At 39.8% G+C, this 17,872-nt stretch overlaps 1 long non-coding RNA gene across 2 annotated transcripts in view; it reads left to right on the forward strand.

Moving 5' to 3' along the window:
- The first annotated feature begins 537 nt into the window (after positions 1 to 537).
- The window catches only part of LOC128851471 (uncharacterized), a 61,168-nt gene continuing 43,833 nt past the window's right edge, over positions 538 to 17,872 (forward strand). Inside the window, exon 1 of one of the 2 annotated variants that reach the window (XR_008448852.1) lies at positions 538 to 649. This is a non-coding gene — a long non-coding RNA (uncharacterized LOC128851471). Of the gene's footprint in view, positions 654 to 17,872 lie in introns of both variants that reach the window. The other variant, XR_008448853.1, reaches the window with a different exon arrangement.

The raw sequence follows: 17,872 nt of genomic DNA on the forward strand, positions 1-17,872 counted from the left end.
CACCTGTCTCTGAGTGAAGGAAGGCTCACATGCTTCAGCAGCTGTGACCCTTCCACTCAGACATTACCAGCAGGATGCCAAGAACTGGGACAAGGACAGGGTCTGGCTGGGAACATGCATCATTAAGCCCCACCAGATATAGGCAGAAAGGTCCTCAAAGCAGAGCCTGTCTACACCTCCTTCTAAGGGAGCTCTGACCCCTGCCATCACTCCACTTGTTGGGAAGGGTTTACTGTGCTGCTCTGTTGCCCTCCTCTTCCATGCGCATCCTGGTGGCACAGACATGCTGATACCTTTTCTTCTCCAGGCCAGGAGTATAATCAGAGTCAGAAGGATTAGTCACATTGGTGTCAGCAAAATCCAGCAAGAGTCAAAGCTTCAGTGAAAACAGTTTACCGAAGAGTAAAAGAAAATTCTCCTTACTAAGCACAGTGACAAAGCAGCAGGCAGAGGCAGTGGCTGAGCTGCAGATTTCTAATTTGTGACACCACAGCAGCCACACTTTGGCTCAGCCCCTTTGCACCTCCCTACAGCTTTCCCCGGCAGGGTCATGCTGCAAAATATGGCTGCTTCCAAGAGAGGAGCGGGGCAGGCAGGCAACCACAGCTGAATTCCCCACGGACCTCGAGTGGTTTATAATTGCCTCTTGGTAGGTAGGTCCTTCAATGGTGTGCATGTTGCTTAAAGGTCAATGCACATTCTCCTCAAAATTTCAGGGCACATTTTTGCTCTACTGCATGCTTTTATTTGCCTCAGAAATTGTCACAGAGGAAGCAGAAATGATTTTAGGCTCTAGGAGCAATGCCTGCATTAGGAATGTTTACTTGGGTTTTTTTTTCCTTAAACTGGATGATTTTTATTTCCAGCCTCCCCAAACTTTGGGGGACCTTCTGGTCAGCTAAGGTGAGAGGATACCAAGCTGGCAATTTTTCCCTGCTGTTTTTACTGGCTTAGAATGAAATCAGTGTTTCTTTAACATGCTCATGCAGTTAGTATACTGCACTGAGGAGTTGAGGAGGAAAGAGAAGGGCAACGACCAGTTCACCTGCCAGCTTAATAGCCTGTTTGGATAAGGCTAAAAGCAAACTGTGGGTTTGCCTGTAAGAAGTGATGTCCTCAAGACCAGAGATGATATTACATACTAGTGATCAATAGCTGTTACAAAGCAATGTCAATTTTTTTTAGCTTTAACCTCTGGAAGATGTATGTCTCTAAAACACTAAAATAAGTCATGATATTGATAATTACAGGTTCTAAATTCTTTATCTAACATGGCTACAATATGGATGTCATGGGACCTAAAACTGCAGTTATCAATAAGCCAAAAAATTCATAAAAAGGACAAATGAAATATGAACACAGAGGATAGTCCTGAGTCAGAGCTTACAGTAAATACAAACTGAAGTTACCTTGAAACTTGGAAAGTGTAGTAGCCTGCATTCCCCTTTTAAACAAAACTATTGCATATGATTTTATGGTTCACAAAATATTTTGGAAAAATTACTCTGAACACTCACCTTGTAATTGCCCATAGAAACTAATCATATTTAACCCTTAACATATCCTGAGCTGAGAATAATTGTATTGATCCTGAGAAAATGAATACTTACAATAACATTTTTATTCTACATATTTCCTTCACTGAAGATTAGACAACATAGCAGAGACACAAATGGTTTCTTTGAAATGTCTTTTATCATCTCTCTCATTTCAAATCACCTCTTTCTTTCCTTTTTTTTTTTCCATAAACTTTCCTTTTTACCCAGCTGCCAGCTTTTCCTTATAAAACACCAGATATTCCAGCATTCTGCAGTTTTCTTACTTCTTTATGAGTACAAACCATTTATCCCCATTAGCTGTTTGTGCAGTTCCAATCAGCAAGGTTGACACAGACTGAAAGGCTCTAAACCCCAATGACAATTCCCTAAATCATACAATGCCAACTTCTTTCTAAGACTTTCTCTAACTTTGCCTGTCTTTGGTACTAGCTGGTAATTTTAATGCTGCATATAGGGCCAGATCTGAAAGAAACAAAAAGCAGCTAAAAAGTAGATGCAAAGCTTATACAGAGTATTTATAAAGGTATGATGTTTCAAACTGCTTACACTAGTTTCTGGTAAATAAACTGTATTCTTTTTCTTAAGACAATGTTGTGATAAATTAAAACTATTAATATGTGACTACTTTTATCACATTTCCATAAAATTCAATTGTCGGTTGCAAAATGATATTTATCCTTTTTTCATTTTATGCTATCAAGGAGACTCAAGTAAAGGCTGCAGTGCTTTAAATTTCAGCTTTTAGTTTGGGAAAATACCAGCAAAAAGACAAATAGAGTTCAGTAAGACTGCAGATATAAGTGCCTCCAGAGCCCAGGTGAGCTGTGCTGCTCCATCTGCACTCTGTTCTCTGTGCCAGGCTGCTTGGCAGAGGAAAGAAACGGACAGGACCCTGCTGTCCAAGCATTGCAGAAGACATGAATCTTGTCAATTTTGGATTGGATTCCCTGCCAGTTATCAAGCAAGCAGCCAGCAAACTGCAGCACACCACACAGTGATGTGCACCCCGGTGTTTCTGTGCCCCATTGCCCTCCCCTGGATGGCACTTACTAAGGCATTTCTGTGAGCTCCCTGTCTCTAGGTACTACGCAGACCGTGACCAGTTAACACTGTTGACTGTATTTACACCAGCTGAAACATGAACTGTGTTTACATACCGCATAGCTTAGAGCAGCTTTAATGTGTGATTCAAAATGAAGTCTCTCGTTCTCTGGACAAGTTTAAAGGAACTATTACCTGGTTTCACAAGGTTTCAGGTTCTTTGTATTTCTGTTACTTCAGGGTTCTGAACTCTAGCATTGTGATTGTATTCTCCAGAGTTCTAGTCACCTCCAAGAGATTTTATCACTGTGTACTTCAGATTAGCCAGGACCGCAGTCATATTCAAAGCATACTCTGGTGGTCAACAGGAAAAATACTCTTTATATAAGAACTTCTCTGTTGCCAACTCAGAGGGGAAAAAAAAAAAAAGTACTTTTTTTTTGCTGGGTCAAATTCATGTTTTGTGGTTAGTAGAGACATGTTATTTGCTTTTCTCTTAAAATCTTTCCTTTAAGCATGTTGATTCCTCACAGCATCTCTCTCTCTCTTTTCTCCTCTGATTTTCTTATATTCCTTCTCTTCTATTACCAGTTTTGTTCTATACTTCATCCCATCCACAGAAATTTCTTCCAGTCAAGATATGAATCAATAACTAGAGCCTTCCAAAATGATAGGAAAATATATTTAAAGGGGAAAAAACAGATAAAATATCTCACTGATGTCATTTATAGATTATATTCAGCCAGTTTTATCAACTTGCATTCAATGATTCACAAGCATGAGACCTCTCATGTAAGTTCATCCTGAAGTAGGGAAATCCAGAGACCTGAACAGTAACACTTTTACAGCCACTACAGTAGCCTGATTAAAGCAGCCACAAACACGTGAACTCTCTAAGGGTGTCCGTAAGGGGCCATGAAAACTTCGACCTCCTCATGGAGTTCTCCAGACAGTTGCACCTCTCCTCTTAGGATAATTTAGCCCGGCCTCAGTGATCAACAGAGCTGCTATCAAAATGCTCAGGGATTAGGTAATTCAGGATTTAATAATCCTACAGCCAGTTCAGAAAGGTGCTTCCTGGAAGCTCAGGAGCAGAGACTGCTGGCAGCACTTCAACCTCATGCCTTGTCCTTATCCCTGGTTCCACATAAGTTGCTGTGTCTACTTCACACAAGAAGCAGCTTCTTCAAGGTTGTTTCTAACCTAGGGTGCCTGAAGACTGTGATGCACAACCACATTAGAGGAGTTTACCAGGCTATTGCTTGTTGGCCAAGCTACTCTGATCACTGGTACATGACTGTGGGCAGACTATTAGACCATCCCAGGCATAAAAAGATGCAACTTAATTGAAGCCTTTCAATTTAAAGTTAATAAAAAATGATTCATGTTAAACCATATTATCTCATAGCTGGAACAGGCCAAGAATGGAAAATTAGTATAGCTCAGCAGATGAGCAACAACTTAGTAAACCCTGGTAATTTCATGTTGTTCTGGACTATACCTGGCCCAATGAATACTGTGATTTCTCATGGCAGCTACCCTCCACTAGTCTAAAGAAATCTCTGCAATGGAGAACAGTTTAACAAGAAAAGCCAGACCACTAATGGTTTACAGACCTGCAGTTTGCTCCTATAGGACTCCATAACAGCACAAACTCACAAAAACAACATACAATTGCAAGTCCTGAAACCAAAACCTTTCCATATATCTCAAAGCAGACAGTTAAATCAGTGCCAGAAACTATTAAGAAAAGCAAGCCCCAAATACTGTTCCCAGTCTTGTAAAAAAAATAAAACAAAATCTAGTTTGAGGCTTTAGGTACTTTTTCTTTCTTTCTAGTAGAAATAGTGAAATGATTCAATGTAGAATTATGAACATTTCTAGGATAGATTCATATGCTACATTTTGACTGGAGTCTGAGGCTGTATTATTATGATGCTGCAATGCTAGCAATCATTTGATTCCTGGGCTTTTGTCCTGTTCTCGCATGGAACATCAAAGCAAGCTTAATGTCATTTTAAAGATCGTAATCTCGACTAGAAGGTTTAAATGATGCCCATGTCGACCCCATACGCCAAGAAGATAGGGGGGAAAGTGCGATTTAATCAGCTGGCAAATTTTTAAAATATTTGTTCAGCACTTCTATTTTTCGCTAATCTAAATTACCAGTAGCAGGGGAATTAAAGGAAAAACTGTCTGTGCAGATATATATCTTGCTTATCCATATTTTCATGAAAAAGGACACTGATAGCAGACTTCAGATTTTGTCAGAACTCAAAAGAATATTAAAGACATCAAAATAAAAAAGACCGTGCTACCAATACCCTGGTACAGAATGTACCAACATCACTGTGGAAGCTAAGCGAGTCTGTTGGCACCTGGACATGTCAGAGCTCCTCCCAGAGGAGAGACCACTTGAGTCAGGAAGAAGCTCAGGGGAAGTGAGGCTTATTTATGTTTCTTCTGTGTTCCTCTGAGAGAAACTGTGGTGCACCATTAAGACCATCAGTAGGGGATACGCTGCATGCCTTCTTCATACCAAGAGTTTGCAGATGTGCTCTTCTGTTCAGTCACCTTCTTCAGGCTGTCATTTTTCTTGGGGACCATGTCCATTTGCCATAGCTTTACATGACGGTCACACAAGGAAACAGGACCTTGCATTTGAATTTTGTGTTTAATTTGGTCTCATTAAGAACTGCAGAACATTTTTTGCCTGTTAAGTTCTGGGCAATGAAGTCATCCTAATTGAAATTATATACACAAAACTTGGGTTTGATGCTCAAGAGCAGGCACTGGGGAAGCCTTCAGCTCTACTGGGCTGTTCACAAAGTCATATGCAAGCTGGGGAACACTACTACATATCAACTCCTGGCAGCCCTTTCAGTCCTGGATAAATGCAGGAGGGAAGAAGCACAGAATTCTCACTGCATCCTTAAAATGCCTGCACTCAATATATGATAATACAGCAAAGGGGCAAGATTGACAAGCATGTTTTTAGACAGGAAGCAAATGCAGGCTTCAAAGAGCCTACAATATTTTTTAATTAATAAGCGATCAGTAGGAGCCAATTAAATCATGGCTATTCCAAATGGAGAAGATTGCTTTGGTCTTTTTCCCTTGCCGCTACATAGTAGTCTTAAACTTAGCAGTTCCTCAAAAAAATTTGCTCTATGCCTTTTCAAACTACTTTGCTTTTCACAGTCATAATTAAGTGACAGTTAAGAAACAAATAAAACTTCAATTTTTAAAGTTTAAGCTTTAGTTACCCAAGAAAAACTTTTCATCACTAGTTTTAAAAACAAGAGGGCCTTATCAAAATAACTCGGAACAGACTGAGCTGTTCTGGCTATCCACACAAAGTTAAGGTACATTTTTCTGTGCTTTAGAGAGCAGCTAAATTTGTTCAGATCAAATTCTTTGTGTTATTCAGTGTTTTCACACAGAGGCAAATCATTACGAGAGAAAATTTTGAACTTTGCAACTTTGTGGAAAATAAAAATCTTCAATTAAAAAAATCAAAGTTGTTGCTTATGGCTGCTCAGCAAATGGAAGAAGCTGACATTTCATGTAGTAGCCAATCTACTCCACTAGATCCAAAGAACGTAAGGTAAACATATTTTCATTGGAGTCTGTGACACATAAATGAAGACAATAGCCAAAAGGATAAGAAATCCACTATAAAAGATTTGTTTTTGTGAAAATTTGTCTCCATACGCTCTGAATGTAGAGAGAAAGTTATTACAGCTTATTTAAATATACATACTAAAAGTCATAACCATCTCTCTTCTTGACTATACAAAAAGTCAGGCCTTGGCAACTCTGGGCAACAGGTAGTCCAAGCTGATCACAACTCAGTTTGGGAAAAGTCCGTTTTACGTACTTCTATGGACTTGTGTTTATTCCCAGCATCGGTCAGTTCAAGAATTCAAGCTTATGAAGAAACTGGACCCCAAGTCATAATGACCTTTGTTTTAAAAGAAGGTGCTATGGTTTTGACTCATGTTTGGGTTTATTACTTTTTCACTTTTCCCTGATGTCATCCTTTTGTTTCTAGAAATGTGTAATTACAACAACGTTATCCAGCTTCTGATGTCTACAAAACAGGGACATCTCGTGATCTCACCAGTGTAGCTCTCTTGAGAAGACCCAAAGATCCATACATCAAATATTGCCAAGTAATGTCTCATGCCCCAAACACAATTTAAGCAGTTGACTCAAATGTCATTATTCGCACCCTACTTTCAACTTTGCCTATTCAGCAACATGGCTACCCCAAGGCCTTTAGTCTCCCCTACAGCTGCAGGTCTTCACTCCCCTCCTGTGGCATTGTTATTTTTTGTTTATGTCACAGTCTGTGATAGGAGAGTTGTTTAATACAGAAAATACTAAAAGAAATGGGCTTTATAAGGTTTCAGGGAGCTAACATTTCAAAACACATTTTGCTTGCTACCTATAAATATGTAGTTTAGCTTACTGACACTTGAATATCTTGATGCCCTTCTCACATCATATTCAGAAGACAGGCAGCTTAGGAAAAAAAAAATCTGTGTAGCTCCAGGTTATGTAGTCTGCTCCAGCATATCAATACTCTTGAAACGGTAAGCTATAATATATTCTATCAGTCAAATCAATCCCCCCACTTTCCCCAGACAGAGGCAATCCTTACCTGAATTCCTAAGCAGGAGAGCTTTCACTCATACTACCTTCAAATAAACAAATTGAGCCAATTCATTTTAATTGCCTTGGAGTGATCAGCTGTGCATCTCAATAAAGAAGTTAGGGTTTTCTTGATCCCTGGAGTTATATTTTGGACCCAGTCTCGTTCTGTGAGAGACTGTCTATACAGATATTGCCTCCAAACCTATCTTTCACCCTGGGAGCTTAAGAGCTACCCTTCTTTCCTCTACACTTTCTTTTTACCTCCCCTAGATCACTTCTGCCTTCTTGCTGTATTCACGTACATTCTGTGGAAAGCAATAACTTTGCACTTCAGTTCTTACTTACAGGAAAATCAGGCTACTTTATGAATCTTTTCTTAACATAGTGCTGGATTCACCACTCCTCCTACCCAGCCAAAAAATCTGCATGTTTCCAGGCTTGAGTTCTTACCTGTAACTCGAGGGGCTTTTATTTTCAAATAAGGTTCACATGCGAGTGTTGTCTATCTCAGCATTTTGTGAAGTCATGAGCTGCACTGCATTAGTAAACTGACTGTAGAGACAAAAAAATTGCAAGCTTAATCTGCAATGTGCTTTAGAAAGGGGTTTATTAAAAAAAAAGCAGAGTTTTCAGTTCCACATTCATATTGCTTTGCATTGCCTCAGAAAGCACTATCTGTGAAAACCGGCAAAGAGGGTTGTTAACTTTATTACATGTCTGCTAATTTCAGAGACACTTGCTGAGAATGTCCCTGGGTTTAATTGCTGTCTTGATTTACATAACTTTGTTACTTCACCATCTATATTAATTAGCAGCTTTGCCTACACTTTTGTGTTTAACTGGTCTCCTTAAGAAAGTGGATATACTGTAATGGTAACATTTTTTCTGGTGCCTCATTTCCCTGGGACACAGTGCATTACCATGTACGCAGGCATGGTAGAAAGCTGACTGAAATGCTGCATCCTTTCAATTTTTTTTCCCTCGGGAAGCTTCAGTAACTTCCCATGACTTCCTGTCTTCCATTCTTAGGATCCTTTCTGTAAGGAAAAAAACAGCAGTATCACAGAGCAGGTATCTCCTGAACTAGCTTTTTTACCGCAAATGTCCCATTTCTTTGCTGTTTCAGTAAGAGAGAAGTAGTAGAAAAAAAATGGAACTATACCTCCTTAAACAATATTAACAGTATTTTTTTTAAAAAAAAAAAAAAAGCTGAAGTCTGCTGACTGCAGAATTTTTCTTTAAAAGCCTGCTGCCAGAAAAAATCTCTCTCGCTCTCTCAGATGCACACTCACAGCCCCAAAAGATGAGATGACTAAGCTCTACGTGCTTCTCCACTTTAGGCCTCCGTTTTTGAATCTGGCCTTTACCAAAATCACTTACAGATGGAAAATTAGTAATTTTACTGCAAAAAAAAAAAAAAAAAGCCAAAAAAGTATCAATGAGATTTGAAAGAGATGGGAGAGTGAAGAGACTACACCTCCCCAAAAGACCCTTTGGGCATCCTTAGGAATAGCTTTTGTGCATTGTTTTCCTTATGATCCTCAAGTGATTAGGATTTTTCATGTGAGTTTTCAATGTCTTTCCACTGGGTAAGATGAGGCAAAACATTTTTTCCTGACTCTCCCTTTTTGTTCTGGACTGGCAACAGACTTCATTGTATGAATTCTGCGATAAACTGACCTGCTGCTGCACTGTGCACCGCTTTGATGGTGGTAACAGGAACTCCGGGGCAGCTTCATTAGAGTCAGCAATGAAGTGTTTTAATAATTGTAATACAAAATGGAATAACCGCTGCACTTCTCCACTGTTGTTTTTGTACTGCATTATTTGAATCTACTTCTCAGGAAAATAGAAAAGCTCTTTGTCATAGGGATTATCTTCATTATAAGGCTTAGCACTGAAGTAGTTAACCATGTTGATTTCTACACTGGTATATTTAAGTTTCAGAATTAACAACATTCTGAAACAAATAGAGCTGATTATTCTTTTTAGAACAAATTTTTCTTGTTCTGCAGAGTGAGGTATTGTCTACATTAAGAACATTTGCACCATTATAACTACTCTAATTTTAGTCACATCAATCCCACTCCTTGATGTAGATGAATTGTACCTAACCACATCAGCTAAGGCACTACTTTATGGCTGTGCAGGCTGCTCCTGTTAGGCATTTTCAACAAAGAACAATGGAGTTCCATTAGTGTAAAGTTTCCCAAATGGAGAAAGCTGATATTCCATCACGTTGCAATAGCTTTGCATTTTAAAAATTGTATTTTGAACTATGAGCAGTTAAAATGTTTTTTAAAGAAAGGAAAATAATAATTAAAAAAAAAATTCTAATGACCAAACTGGGGCAGCCCCACTCCAAGTGCCTGAGGAGCATCAATTCCTGCTGCAAAGAGCTCTCTGTTTAATAGACATGGGTGCATGGTCAAAGACTGAGTACACCTACTTTCAAAGAAGGCTACTGATACATCTCACAATACAAACCACTGCCTTTCACATCACCTAACTAATGCTAAAGGGGCTTATGTTCCCTTGAGGATGAACAGATATTTTCTGTTTGCATACTACCTAACACTGGAGGGTCAGCTACCACAACATAAATATTTAATCCTAATAACAAGGGAGGTAATAACAAGAGGATATGTTAACATGATGGTCTCTAAAGCTCATAGTGAATAAGGAAAAGCTTTCTTTTCTTTCTTTTTTTTTTTTTTTAAGAAGTAGGAGAATAGAAGTCAGACTTGCAAAATACAGACTCAAAAGTTGACCAAAGCCTGAATTTCTGTGCCCACTGACACTGTAGCCGAAGAGCCCAGGTTTTCAGCATACGGTATAGCACACAGTGATTTTGCCAGTGTAAGGAGTCAGACAATACAAAAGGGTCTGGCAGCAGCAGAAATGGGGATTTGCCTCTCTCTCTCCTCCTCCCCTCCCTGGAACACAACATAACATATTTCTACCAGGAACAAAAATAAATAAATCTTCAGTTGTCTTGCTGTGTCCAATTAGTATTCCATCCATGAACTGTCCCATCAGGGAAAAATGCCTCCCTCACACACGTGTTCAGGATAGCACTGATGGATCTGAGGGCCTCTCCAAACACAGTGACCATCTGCTAGGCAAAACATAGGGGTCTGACAAGCAGGAGCCATTCAGCCCTGTTGTTGGGCCACATTATTACATATTTGACAAGGGTAATGAGAGGCTGTCATTAACCTTACATGACAGTCTCCACAATGACACACACTAAAGCAAGAACAAAGAGCAGAACTCAGTAAAAAGGCACCTACTTCTCATTTAACCCTGGAATTGTCAGACACTATTATTGCTAATGGAGGCTGGCGGTCCTGGGGTTAATTTCCATCTCTGTGCTCTGCTTGTTCTCTTTTTGAAATGTACTCCTCATATGGTTAAGGAAGTAGTTTTATCAGGGCTATTGGGAAGGCAATGCATTATTTATCATAACACACTGAGATGTAAGAACAGAGAGGGTGTCCTGGAGGAATGAACAAACAGACATATTTCATGAACCCTTCTGATGGTTTGGAAAAAAAAAGCATTTCTGAGCTCAGTTTCTGATATTCGAGGTTATTGTTGCCTAAACGTGACATTTCTCTCATCTGCATTTCCTCCCAGATTTCTGTCAAGCTTAAAATCACAAGGCTGTTTTTCCTGGTGACCCTATCACAGTCACTTGGCTTTATAATCACAGGGAAATCCCATCAAGAAAGTTAATCGGTTGCCTGGCTTTTACTTGAACAGCAGATGTAGGATGAGACGGTGTTTACAATTTCAGGAAATAAAAGGTCATCTGAATATAAAATCTCTGTCTCAGATGAGATGATATGGGTTACAGTCCTCCAGCGAGTAACAGACATCTTGTAACGGAGCCACTTGCCACCTTGGCAAGATGAGGAATACATCTATTCTCCTGGTGACCTCCAGGCTGAACCTAGGACCGGGGGCTCTGGAAATGAATGCTGGAACTTATTCAGATGCTTTGGCATATTAAGGACAAATGATAGAAGTGAAAGTAAAGATTATGTCTCACTGCAGGAGACTCAAAGCTGGTACAGCTGGGCGTGAGCTCACAGGAGTCACAAGGTTTGGGAACAGCTAGAGCCAATGAGAAAATAGGACATCAGGTGGTGGGTAGCCACAGGATGAGGATGCTCAGAGCCATTGGGGGGAGGGGACATCATCTCTGTGGAGAAGCTCTCTATAAATAGCATACAAAAAGCATATCACTTTCTTTCCAGACAAAGAAGCGAATGTAGCAGCACAAAGCTAGCCTTCCAGAGAAACTGCCTAGGAGGCTGGAAAAGAATCTCGTGGAAAGATTAATAGTTCCATGGGAAAAGTGAAAGTTAAAAACTGCAATTAGAGGACAAACTATCCAAGAAGTAAGTCTATGCAAGATAGTATTTTTTCTTTTTACAGTGAACTAACAGTCATCAAAAGTTTACAAGGCTGTTCGCTACTAGAAAATGTTGTACAAGCACATTTCAGAATATGAATGGCTTTTCTGAATTTATTGCCATCTTCCTTTGCAGAGTTGGATGCCAACATCATGTGCTATATTCTCTGTTCTCTCTCTGGAGAGCATCCTTTTCCCGAGCTGCCCACAAAAGAGTCTAGTTTACAGTTAAATAAGTCTTGTTGCCATTGAATCAAACATCTTTTGTTATCTAGCCATCCAGAATTCATTTTCCTTTAACAGCTGCATGATCAAACCATTGTTTTACAACTACTCCCAAAGAGCTACTGAAAGAGGCAAAACACATGCAAAACTGAGTTCTGCTTTCAAATGACAAAAATGCCAGTGAAGCATTTTTCCTGCTTTACTCAGGCTGGTGTACAGCTACAGCTACTGGCGTTCGATGAAGAGTGGAAATACAAGGCTCGCCTACCTCACCTCTTTATCATGGAATAAGGCTAACTCACTAGTGCTGCTCCCCAAGAGGTCTTTCTTCTCAGTTAGCACAGAACTCCATTCATTAATTTCCCCAGTAAATGTGTGTGTCAAAATACTAAGGATGACTGAAGCACTTGTGCTGCAGTACCATCAATATATGGATTGTACACAGCTCTCTTTCTATCTCTCTCCTCCCTGCCCCCAGCTCTTACCTACTTCTATCTAGTCCCTCTTCTCCTTTTCTCAACCCTTAGTCTCAAAAATTCTTGACTTTAGCTCAAGACAGTAATGGAGAAGTCTACCTTCATCATCTGAGTCTTAACAGACTGCTGTGATTTCTAATAATGGTTGTAAAATTATTTGTTTTGGGACCCACTGACATCAGCCTTAACGAGTATGAGTGCTTTTCTCTAGTACATACAATGAGAATGAAACCAAATTACCCCTGGTTAAGATTTGTTAGGCTCTCTATAACTGGTGGATATGCTCACCTTTGCTTAGTTCAGACTCTGGCCATGTGCCTATGAACAATAGGAGATGGCAGTAAGACAGCAATTTCTTACTAGCTGTTCTGAATATTTTATGTACTGACCTTACAGCAGAAGAAAATGATTTATGAATATAGAAAGATCATCACTCCTAAGGAAATCTTCAAATATAGCATAACCATAATATTCCAGTGACTTTTAATTCTTTGGAGAATTTGAAGAGCTTGTGTTATCAGGATCCCTCAGGACAACAAAAAAGATTTGATACGTCTTTCCTTAAAGGGAATTTTAAAAGGGTTCTTTAACTCTAATTAGCCAATCTACTTGGGAATTCTCAGAAATAGTACTCTGTACTCAAAAAGGAAGAATACCTAATAATTTTCAAACAAAACAAATCTTATTTCCTGGTTTAAATGTAAAATTCACACGTTAATAAAGGCCCAGGTCAGATGGCTCCTTATTAACACACAATGAGTTCCCTCAGCATGTCCAGCTTCTATGAACAGGACATCCCATTTACCTATAAGACCTATTTCCTTACAAATTCATGTTTTCAATTATTTATGGTTCCATTGTTCTTGTGAGGTTATATAAATCTATTACTTTTTCATTTAATATTATACTTAGCTGTTAAATGTTCATACCATTAATCACAAGAATTGCTTTTCATTTTCTTTTTCTGAAACTGAGATTACTTGCAGTTTTGCTCCAGTGTTTTGTCAGTGGTTCTATTTGGTATGACTTTTCAAGAAACATATATACTGGGTAAGATTTTTGCTGTGTTATGATATTAAATAAAGAAAGATCATCATCATAGAAATGGTAACACTGTACTGCACTGCAGTCACTTGACATTTTCTAAAAGCTACAATCAACTTGATATAGAGTCAGGGAAATGATATCTAATACTGAACTCTAACTGGAAAACAAATGACGAGTACTAATAGAATGCAGTTCTGTTTTGTTTTGCATAACATTCAAAAACAGAGAAATTGTTTTTATCACCTGCCCAAGCCACATTTACGTGCCCAGCCTTGGATCCATTGTGTAGGTCACTGCATGTGAAATAGATATGAATGAAAGATTTACAGTATAACCTGTCTTGCCTTTTTCAAAGAAGGAAAAAAGTAAAAAGAAGGGAAAAGAAAGAATTATCAATATAAACAGAAATTTCTGCTATTGCAGAAAAAGGAATCGGTATTCTTTGGAATACATAACCATATAAAATGGTTCGTATATTTTCATCAGAAGGAGAGAGTTCATTCTACATGCTTAGCATATATTGGCAAGTTGTGCCAGTACGATGTTCTGCCTTCAAATTGGGCTCAAATACTATCACGAGTCAGACTAAACTACATTTAATCAGATGCCTGATGAATTATGAATGGGTCTACCAAGTGACTGGGACATTAAGCATTAGATGAGACATAACTGCCCCAGATGCTTCACCTAGGGTAAACTCAAGTATTTGTATTCCAACTCTTTAAAAGTTAGAAGACTTAACAATATAAATTTGTTTATATCTCAAGAGATTCCAGGACTGGAAATTTGCTCGCTTAAAACTAAGCCAGGAATTGCAAGCTTGTAACATGAAAAAAAAAAAAAAACCAACAAAAAAAAAAGCCATGTATGAAAAAAGGACATCTTTTTCATAGTCTTCAACTGAAAAAACTTAGCCATAATCTGGTAACTGAGATCCAGTGAAATAAGGGGAGCAGGTAGCCACCTGAGCTAGAAGCTGCCTCTCTGTGGAAATGGCAGATGACTTTGACTTAGACCTTATTTCCATATAAAATCATGAAAAATGGCATCTATTCTGAGCCAGGAATCCTAAGACTGTAAAGTAGCACAGGGATCCTGCCAAGCACTATTAAAAGATTAGTAAAATAACTCTGTCATTAAAGTCGTATGATTTTCACTATCAAAAGAGTTGGCAGCACTGTGGGTTTTCAAAGTCAGGGGTAAAATGAATGACTGACATGGAAAATTCTGACCTACCACTGGTGCGAACAATGACTGCAATGTAGAGAAACTGTTCTCACCATCCTGATGTCAGGGCATCGTTTCATCAAAGGATAGTGTAAGCAGTCCAGAATTTAAGCTGTATTTCTGCCATTGCTCTCGTGGTCCACAAAGGACTATTAGCTTTTTATGGCAAGTAGCTGCTGGCAGCGTTTTGCTGCACCCAGTTTCTCAGTCTGTGTTGCTGGAGGGAAAACAGCCCTGCATAAGACCTAAGTAGACAAAGTAAAGTTAGTCAGTATGGCAGAATCGCTTGTTTATTTTAGTCCTATATATAAGATTCAGACATGCAAACGCCAAATATCCAGATGCTGTAGGATTGTCTGAATTTGAGGCTTTGAAAATGGAAAAGTAGGTAGAAGCCCCAGCAATCGACTGGAGAGGAGCTGTGCCTTACCCTTCATGCGTTCGTTATGCTAGCGGTGGACATTTGCCTCAGAGCAGTAACTTACTGTAGCCATCTTTTCCATATTGTGTCACTGCAACTGTCCTGGTTCCCACGATCTCTGCTGAAAGCACTACATCCTCCCCTTCACTCTCTCTGTGCTTCATCATGTGTCCAAGTGTTAGCCCACGGTGAATTGTTTCCTTTCCCACACAGAGGTCTACAACAGTATGCTGTCCTTTCAAAACATCTGCAGGTGCAGTGTTTGAACAGCTCTTCATAGTTTCTCTCAGCATGATCGTGCCTGCTGTGATCCTTCTGATTCTCAGGGCAGTTCCCTCCACCTGTACCTTCTTACCATGCATCATATAGCGGAAACTTTTTGTGCCAGTGGCGCCTCAGTCAGCAGGGGCTGCTGACGACTCCCAGCTCATTACTATGCTGAAGTCAAAAGTAACAAATGAGTTCTCTTGGGGACTTATGACTTTAGCCAGGTAGCAGCCCACAAGGGCATTCATGCTCCTCGCTCTCTGTGTCAGGAGCTCTACATAGTACAGGAGCTGATCTACTGAGGTCTGAGGACATTTCACATGAAACATGCTTTCTGATGATGCCTGCTGGAGATGATGTTTTAGGGCATTGTGATCTTTTACTTATGAAAATCAGTGGTCTCTATCGTAACTGAAATATTCAGCTGGAAACTGTGTTACAAGAAGAAAAACGCTCACGAATCAGACAAAAGCTAAATAAAATGTTCTATGGATTTCTACACTGTGTATATGAGAAACAAATGTTTGAGTCATCAGAGCTTAGAGCAGAGCCACCACTGCCTCCCCAAGGGTGCCACTGAGCTAGATACTGTCTGATTTTTTGTCCTTTCTAAGAGCACCAAGGTGCTACAGGGAGTCATTCAGCTGCCAGTAAGTGCTGGGACTTCCAAAGTCAAGGAAGTGTAATTTTCTGCTCATGCTTACGCTTCTGAAGCAGGTCCTTGTCCTCTTCGGACACAGAGGACTCTGCAGTCTGGAAAGTCATTCGTCATGAAATGAGGAGAAATACAGAACACATGTTGCCCTTTCTATGAATCAAGATCAAATTAGTGCAGTGGTCAGAAAGGAAGACATCTCTCTCCCACTTCTTTCCTTAACTGTCATTCCATTGCTAACATTTCTTTTCACTGTCAGGTAGAGATCCCATTTCTGCGCTGGACACCCACTGGTACTGCACTTTCATAAGTAAAGTACTGGTACTTTTTCATAGTGTTTACACATCTTACCACTCTGGACCATCTTCTGAGAGATTCCTATGGCCCATTTAAGTAGTGACGCATCCTCCTAGTTGCGTAAATTTGTGGAGTTGCTAGTGAAGTACTGGTCAAAATTATTTACATCCTGAGGAAGGCATAAATGTCTGTGTTGTATTTCCCATCCAGTTACAAAAACAAACTAAGCCATGTCAGATCAGAGATGTGAGTTGCTAAATGTTTTGTCCTAAACCTAATACCTATTCGCGCTTTGAAATAGTGAGTTCTCAGCAATTCTATTGCTTTGAGGAATATGTCATACTACTGCTCAGCCACTGTCTCATAAAAGATTGTCACAGTCAGGCAAATGAAGCCTACTCTGTTCCTCAAGAGCTGGATCACAAAGGACCATAAGAGTTTGGGGAAATTTCTTTTGCCTCAGGCTTCCTGTAACAATCTTCTCAATCCCATGTTCTTTATTCCCTCTTCTTCTTGCCAGAAAAGTTATTCAGAGGATGAATATTCAAAATATTGTAAGATCGTAGGTGCCAAAACCAGAATTTGGGTGAGACTGAGTGCTAAGATTAAATAATTGCTTTCCAGTAAATTCTTCTCAGCTTCACCTTCCCTCATGGGAGTTCTGTACATTTGACTTTGACATTGACTGCTTCAGGTCTTCCTCTGTGCATCCTCTTCAGCCTCCACAGTCCACAGGCCTGGAAGGCTCAGCCCTGGAAGTGTCAGAATGTTGACATACTGCTGCCCAGATACCCTTCACAGGGGTTCATTTCATTACTGCTTTCGGAATTCACCTAATTTGCACACAGTTGAGTTCAGAATAGCCAAGCGTAGCCTCTGAGTTCTTTTAAGTGGTAGAAGAGAGTGACACCTGCTTATGTGAAAAGCCTCGGGGTTAGAATGCTGACTCAGCACACACAAAAGCCAAGTTCAATCGCTTTGCCAATTCAAGGGGACAGGAACCGGCACTCCCACCTGTCAGAAGTTTTCCTAAGCTTTGCAGCAATGTAAGGTGGAAAGCATTTCCCAAACTCATCTCGTTTAAACTCTGCCACTTTTCAGCAAAGTATGCAAAATGCACTGTGCCACGCTCTGGCAAGGCAAACTCTGCTCAGATAGCTGGTTTTGCTTCAAGCTGACTCCTTGGATTGCTGGTAGAAACTTTTACTCATGGAAAAAAGACAATGGGAGTCTTTCATTTTAGCAACTGAACAAATTTTTAGCACACAGAAAGGCCTGCTACTTTCATTCCTTACTTTTTATTGTATGTTTATATGTTTCTTTCTGCCAGTAAAGCAAGGGAAAGAGAAGACAGTTGTAATCAGATCATTGGCTAAAACAACTGATCAATAGCAACTGCATATGCTGCAAAGAGCCTTTAATGGCTCTTAATCCCCATTAGGCTGAGCTGGGGGAAGTTGGAGGGGAAACTGCATCACATTTCAACTATTTATAGCAGCATCCTGGTACTTGAGCAGCTTTCAGGGAATGGGAGCATTTGTTCTGAGGTGCTCTGGGACAACCATCAATAGGATAGGA

The sequence above is a fragment of the Cuculus canorus genome, chromosome 2, assembly GCF_017976375.1.
Source record: "Cuculus canorus isolate bCucCan1 chromosome 2, bCucCan1.pri, whole genome shotgun sequence".
NCBI lineage: Eukaryota > Metazoa > Chordata > Aves > Cuculiformes > Cuculidae > Cuculus > Cuculus canorus.